This window comes from Hipposideros armiger, unplaced genomic scaffold, assembly GCF_001890085.2.
Source record: "Hipposideros armiger isolate ML-2016 unplaced genomic scaffold, ASM189008v1 scaffold_1192, whole genome shotgun sequence".
In the NCBI taxonomy this organism is placed as follows: Eukaryota; Metazoa; Chordata; class Mammalia; order Chiroptera; family Hipposideridae; genus Hipposideros; species Hipposideros armiger.
Genome location: NW_017732542.1, coordinates 378,770 through 386,372, shown reverse-complemented (window position 1 = coordinate 386,372; position 7,603 = coordinate 378,770). Strand labels below are relative to the sequence as shown.

The following is a 7,603-nucleotide window of genomic DNA, read 5'->3' as shown; positions in this document are numbered from 1 at the left end:
AAAAGTTTGAAAGTGAGAGTTGCCTGGGATTTGGACCCAAGAGCTCCCACAGGCTGAGGGGGACTCCTCTTCAAGGAGCCACTACAGAGAGGGATGCATTGTTCCACCTATCTCTAGTAACATTTACCCCTGTGACCCTGCCCTCCGGTCTACAAGAGGGTCCCGAGCTTCCCTTTTCCTGGGAGGTAGGGACTCTTAGGGGGAAGTTTCGATTCCGATCCCAGAACTGGGAGGGAGGGAGGCTGTTTAGCGCTGCCGTCCACTGTGAGCAGATCCCTGGAACCTGAACAGGAGGTAGGGGGGCACTTGGTGCCGCTAGGGACTGGCCTGTCATGGCGGTCGTGCACCTGGTTCTCTGTCTGTATGGGTCAGCAATGCCCCCACCTATGTCCCTGAATTTTGGACCAGACTGTCCTGTACCCTTGCAGCTTTCAATCCTGAAGCTTCGGTCCAGCTTCAGGGAGGAACAGGGGAGTCAACTTGGCCATGCACTGGCCCTAGAGGAATGGTGGGGGCAAGGGTGGGTGTAGGAGTGTGTGTGTGTGTGTGTGTGTGTGTGTGTGTCTTCACGCCCCAGGATTGTCTCCTCCTCTCTTTGGAAGAAGTCCCAGGTTGACCTCCCTTTAGTTCAGGTGGTAGGGCATGAGCCCCACCTTGGGTGCAGCATTTTCAAGACCAGCTGAACGTGATTCCCTGGGGGTGAGACTTATAAACTTAAGACAAGCAATCACTGAGTCTAAACACAACCCTAATTTGTGGCACCAACCCCATGAGAGGACCCATGAACCAGATCCCAGGATCTTGATCTACAATATTTTCTAGACGAGGACTAGGATTACATCCACTAGGATTACATGCAGATGTGGGGAAGGTGTGGTGCTTTGTTACTAAAGGAGAAAGGCCTCCAGTTTTAGACAAGGTGAAGGGGACAAGGGGACATGTGTTCAAGGAAGAGTCCAGTCCCGGTGGACCTGAGTTACATTTGCATTTTGGGATTTTGGGTTGTTTGCTGTTGTCTAAGGAGGCTGAACAGCACAGCTCTGGGGAATCAGGCCTGCAGCTGATTAAGCTCACACAGCACTCTCAGATGCCTTCCTGCCTCTGATTGGTGGGCATAGTTCTTAACTATTTTGAGGCACCTAAGGCTGCACAGTTGTCAGGATCTCTGGGCTGGAGGTGGCCCTTGGATCTAACTCCTTAAACCTTCCCAGAGGGGGTGCAGATGTGAATTAAATAAAAAAGAGTGAGGTCCTCTGACTCCTGAACCTGGGCTTCTGAGTTCATTAGGGACTCAAGGGGTACAATTTAACATGCCTGTTCCCCGCCCCCCCCCCCCATTCACAAGATCAGGGAATTCAATCCTGCAAAGCTTACCTTGCTTGACAATCACAGATCAATGAGAGCCTGCCAGCAGGACCTTCTTTCCCAGCTGGGATCCAGGACAAGGCTCTGGTTTATCCAAGACACCAAGAGACGAGTGGGGCCATAGCAGACACACCAGCCCTCACACTCAAGAGTCCTAGACTCAGAGTCCATGGGGATAGGGAACAGGAGTTTTGGCACCCTCTGCTCATCTCTAGGCTGGATGAAGAAATCCTGACCCCCTTATTTTAGCACAGAACGTCTTCCCCTCACCCAGGAGATTCAGTCTCAGGGTTTCCTCCACTCCTGTCCTCATCCCCACAGAACCCAGGTTCATTCTGAAGGGGGCTGAGACCCTCCTCCCACTGCGGCCCTGTGCGGAGCTCTAGGGTCGCAGCAGGGAGACCCCAGGGCAACTCAGGTGAGAGGATCCTTGGTCTAGGGGTATGATTTTTTCATGGCCCCTGTTTCTCTTCATTTTTAGATGGGGGACGGTCACAAGTCCCAAGTTGCAGCTGAAGGTGAACAAGGCAAGTCTGTATGACTGGCTTGCCTAGGGCGGAACCGCTGTACCTCGGGTTGGACTGAAACCCCCATCCGTGGATGCCCTCTGTGCTAGGCCACCTGGATGCCAGAGATGCTGGGCTTCCTTTCCAAGACTGCCCCAGAGAGGTGGAGCCCCCCACCCCCCCATTGTTCAGATCCCACCTTGGAATACTGGACACACAGAGCTGACTCCTGTCCTGGAGCCATGCATCCAAACTTCCTTGCACAGACTACATCCCTGAACCTCAGCCTCTGTAGAATTCTGTGCTTCCTGGAGAAATCTTGCCCTGGGAAATTTCCATGGTCAAGTGGCTTGTGGTCTGGGGTCTTGAGCCTCCTTCTAGTTGTGAAAGGTCTAGGACACAGATCCTGGGCAGTTCTTTTAGGGATGAGGGAGGGTTACAGGACCAGGTTCCTCAGTTCCCCATCTGGACTCCACAGATCTGGACCTACAAAGCCCGTGCTCTCAAGGGCCTCAGTTTTCTCATCTGTAAAGTGGAGATAATAGCAGCTCATGCCTCAAAGATTTGTTTGGGATATTAAAACTTTTTTTTTTTTGAAAACCATTTAGAATAGTGCCTCAAGACTGCAGCATTAACTCCTGTCTGAGTTTCCAGCCTGCCTGCCCACCCCAGCACCCCTCCCCAAGCCAGTCTGGCAGAAGCCAGGTTTTCTCTTTAAGGCCACGCTCCATTCCCTGAGCCCCTTCAACCTCCACACCTCACACCCCTCCAGACCTCTTTGGGCAGGAACCTGAACAGTCTCTTGTCCCAAACTGGCAGACCTTGGCTCTGTGCCACCCCCTCCGAAGGAGCTGGATCCCAAAGGCCTGCTCCTGGCAGGTAACCCTGTTGGAGTCAAGTGGTAGTTCAGCAAATTACTTCGAGGGAACAAGGAATGGAAGGGTCAGGCCTGCTTTCCCTCTCCCTGAGGAAGGTGTCGCTGGTTCCCATGTCCTGTAGCAACCTCGAGCTGATTGGTGCATCAGGGTGCAGGGGCCCAGGGCGCAGAGAAGGACCAGGATCCAACTCAGTGCCTGGCACCATTTGGGGCCTCAGGTTGTGTCTGACCTTTGGGGTCTGGATTGAGGGTGATGTGTACAAATGAAAACGTCCACAGTCCAGTCCAGGCTCTGGCATCGCTCTGATCTGAGACTCAGCTTTAACCTAGAGATTCAGCAAACTACACTGTAGTTACCAGGATAGTTCAGTGGGTAGAGCATACGACCTTTAACTTCAGGGTCATGGAGTTTGAGCCCCACTCTAGGCTAGCTCTTTATTGAGGCATTGTGGGTTTCTGCTCCTAGCTGTCTGCCTTGGTCTAAAATGGGGGTACAGTTGATAAAAACAGATGCCAGCTCACCCCAGGAAGCCAGACTTGGGGACTTCCTCACACCTTGTTAGCAAGCACCCTGGGAAGGATTCCAAGGGTTTACCTTCCCTCTTTCCCCTCCAGGATTTGACCCTCTTGCACCCTAAGTTGCAGTCATTCCCCTGTACCAATGAGCAACCCGCAGAAAACTTTTGCTTGCTGCCAGCCTCTCTCTAGTAACTTTGTCCAGATTCCAGTCTCCATGGCCCCCATGGGGTCATGTTAGGGAAGAGTTTGATTCAGGTACCTGATCAAGTAGAGGAGTACAGTGGTCCCAATGTTTAGCAGATTGGGAATTCCAGTGTCTGTCCCTGACATCCCACTACCCCCCCCCCCAAAAAAAAGAGGCCTCCAGCCCAGGGAGGTGGGCGCAGTTTTTTGGGACCGAGTATTGGACCCGGTGTGGGAATGGCCGGGTAGTTCACCCTGGGCACGGCTGCGCCTCTTTCTCCGCTGGAGCACAGCCTGGACGGGAGACCACATCTGCCCTGCCGCTTGGGAAACCGTGATTTCACGGACTCCGAGAGCTGCAGTGCGAAGCCTATCTCTAGGGCCTCAGGGCAGAAGCGAATAATTGCGGATAATCTCGTTGATTTATCTGGCAGAACTAACCCTTCGTCTGAAATCTGACGGGCGGCTGCGAACCTGCGAACCCACAGAGTGAAATTCACAGGTGCGCACGCTAACAACTAAGCTATTGGGTTGACTGCTGCGAGTTTTACCGGGAGTCAGCTGCAGGACAAAGAAGGAAGGAGAGAAAAAAAGGGGAGGGAGCCCACCACCCACGCCACGGTGGGTCTTTAGTCTTAGAGTTACGATTCTCGCTTTGGATTCGATACAGGACTCGGGTTCAACTTCTGTATGAGCACCCCTTTACCCTTCAGCGTTTTCAGCGGAGGACGCGAGGCTGACTAGGCGGAAATTCCTGCTGGCACAACCAGAGTGTGAACTTAGTGACACAGAAGGCATCCCGCGCAACCACCTGAGGTAACTGGGGTTAAGGGACACGACTCCGGGAAACAGGAGGTTATTTAGAGCAGGAGAAAGTTGCTTCGTCGGTTGCTCTAGGGGTACAGATCTCTTAGGGTTCGAGATGATCGCTGCTCAAATCCTGGGTTGCACCCTACTCTGAAAGCTGTGTTTTAGTTGCGGGTGAGTGAGGAGAGGACTTCGGCGGGCCCTGGCTTGGTGCGGGTCTTGGCCTCCGCTGCCTATGCCTGGGCCCCAGGGCCTTGGATGAGAGAACGACGAAATTTTGCGCCATGGATCCGGAGGGCTGGGGGAGTGGTGGGACTTCGCACACGCAGACGGGCTCAGCCCAGATCTGCCAGATCCTCGGGGGTCGGGTCACGCCTGGACACGGAGAAGGATATACTAACAGCAGAGTGCCCTGAAACCCGACCCCCGGACTTGGCCTCTGCGTCCCCGAGGACCCACTATCTGGGGACCAGAGGACCAGCTTTCTCCCCTTGGTGAGCGGGGAGGGCATCGCCGACCGCCCTAGTGCGGGGTCTGTTTGGTGGCCTGATCCGCCTTCCCTCAGGGGCCACCCCCTCCTGGCGTCAGGCCATCTAAGGGCATTTGAGGGCCAGGACCGTTGCTGGCCTGGTTCAGTCCATGAAACAAAGCGATTCTCAGCGTCAGCCTTGAGCGTTGGAGGACCCACATTCGACGCATGTTTTCTTGGTTTGGATCTTGGGGGTGGGGGTGGGAGCAGGGGTGGTGCCAGGAGAAGCGACAGCAGGTGGGAGAGTGGAGGCAGTAGTGGCTGTTTCCTCCATGCACTCCTGAGCCTTCTGGTTCAGCACCCATCGGGGGCCACACCGAGGGGCACAGCATTTACCAAAGCGGCGTCCCAGGGAGCGGGGCTTCAACACCTCCACGTGCCCTTGACCCGCTCTTGCGCTCTTGAGTGTCCACCTGCACCAAACCCCCCACTCCCCTCCCCGGAACCGCTAGCACGCAATCTTTTACCCCAGCGTGTCCCTAGCGCGCTCTCGGGTGCGAGAAGCACATGCGTAGTGACCAAAGGGTGGCACCGGGACGCACGGACAGCCTACCTTGCGGGCCGGACTCCCTAACCAAAGGCTTTTAGTTTCTCGAGAACAGAGTGGTGGCGGTGGGCTAGGGCTGCCGGAACCGCCGGACTGGGGGACGCACAGGGGATGCTCCCCACTTTGTGGGCACTGGGAGCGCTGGGCTGCCTCAGAGCCCACCAGTCCCCGAATTTAGCCTTTCCCAGTGGATCTAAAATAGGAGTCTCCTCTGAGTGCAGCTCTGCCCTCTGTCCCGCCTCAGACACCACATTAGCCACAAGGAAGACTGGGCACAAGCTACTCATTAGGCTCGTTGGTCTAGGGGTATGATTCTCGCTTAGGGTGCGAGAGGTCCCGGGTTCAAATCCCGGACGAGCCCGCCTTTTTCTCCCCAGATACTGGTCAGAGATCTAGGTTTGGCCCTGAGAGCTCAGCGTGGGATCGCAAAGCTTGAAGCCTTTTTAAAAAAGGCTTCAAGCTGGCTCAGTGCCTCCCACTGCTGCCTTTTAAATTTAATTGCGGCCCGTCTCCAAAGCGTCTCCAGAGTGGTGTCTCCCAACAAACTATTGTACTTTGTCAGTCTGAGTTCGAGGCACTGAAGGAGAGAGGACCTTCCTTCCTCTGCGTATCAGGAACCCACTCCTCCAGTTGGACGTCTTTGAAACGTCCTGCTTAGGGCTCCCAGATAGTCCTGGGTTCAGGAGGCCAGGGCCTCCGCGAGAGGGCGCAGGAGTTTAAGGGGAGGCCAAGGGCTACTGGTGTTTGCAGCTGGAGTTCCGAGGCGCCCCCCCCCCAACCTCCCTCACCCAGGCATGGCCTCCTGGTGCTCTCCTCTTCCTTTGCCCGAGGTCGGGACAGAGTCCCAGGAGCTCAGGCGTCAGGTACCCCGGGTCCTGAGCCCCAGCACCTGCCAGAAGCCCAGTCCCCTCCATACTAATCAGGCATTTATTACTAATGTTATAGTAATAGCAAGATGTGTTCATGGCAGCCTTTTTGCAGTCCATCCATCAAAGCATGGGTGTCATTCTCCAACTGCCCACATCTAAACACATTCAGCTACCATGAAAACTACGAAGAAAAGAAAAAATATATTTATTCCAAGATTCATTTACTGGAATTTTTAAGCACCCTATTCCCCAACGCTGTTCCCCTCCTCCAATTCCCCAATAAAAAATCTAAAAAAAAGCTTAAAAGTGTGAGCTCTGAGCAACAGGGCCACCAGTTCAATTCCCACATGGGCCAATGATGCTGTGCCTGAGCTGAGCTGCCACTGAGCTGCCAACAGGTGGCAGAATGGCTCAGCTGGTGATAGCACATGCTCCTAACAACAAGACTGCCTGTTCAATGGTGAGCTACGCCTGCCCGCAGCTAAGACTGAATTCGGCACCTTGAGCTGAGCTGCCGCCCGGATGGCTCAATGGATAGAGCATGCACTCTTAACAGCAAGGCTGCTTGTTTGACTCCCGCATGGGGTGGTGCCTATGCCCACCCGCAACTAAGATTGTAACACAGCACCTTGAGCTTAGAGGCCTCGAGCTGCTGACGGACAGCCAGGTGGTAACTGGTGCCCTCCACAACTAAGTTTGAAGAACAACAATTTGGCTGGTCCCCCTCCCCAATTCCCAACACCATTCCCCCTCCCCCAATTCCCCAATAAAATCCTTTAAAAAAAGAAAAAAAGCTTTATGGGCATCTTAAACCCAGATCTTGCTTTTAGAACAACTACAGAGTGATACCTATTAGGCTCAGGAATTCTTCATTTCTCATTGGCATCCATGTTCTACCAATTTATAAATGGACTCACCTATTTTTAACTCATTTACACCTAAATTAAAATATAGACTAAAAGACTTGTCAACTGGCTTTTTTTGGGGGAGGGAGGCAGTTGAATTTTAATGAGAAAAAAATATATTGAGCTCAAGAACACTGGGTGTGGTGAGTCACTAAGTAAAAAATCGGGCATACACATGACAAAACTAACAACCATAAGTTTTCAACCCTTACAGACTCACATATTTTTATCATCTGTAGAGTGGAGAAATAATATTAACTTTGACAAGTTGTGCAGATTAAATGAGATAATTTATGTTAAATACCTGATAACCCCTAACCTCACGGATGCACTGGACTAGGACCATGTCAACTAGGTGGAAACTAAAGGTATTAAGTGATGTTTACACCCTTCACTCTCTGCTCAATCATCTGTAAATATCATTCAGAAATATTGTCACATGTTTATCTTCATACGTCAATAGTCATTTTTGTAAGAAACCAGTTGAGGTGGTGAC

At 52.9% G+C, this 7,603-nt stretch overlaps 1 non-coding gene across 1 annotated transcript; it reads left to right on the top strand.

The window, feature by feature from the left end:
* The first annotated feature begins 5,622 nt into the window (after nt 1–5,622).
* TRNAP-AGG (transfer RNA proline (anticodon AGG)) lies at nt 5,623–5,694 on the top strand. The gene has a single exon. It is a non-coding gene; the product is annotated as a tRNA-Pro (tRNA).
* Nucleotides 5,695–7,603: the final 1,909 nt, after the last annotated feature.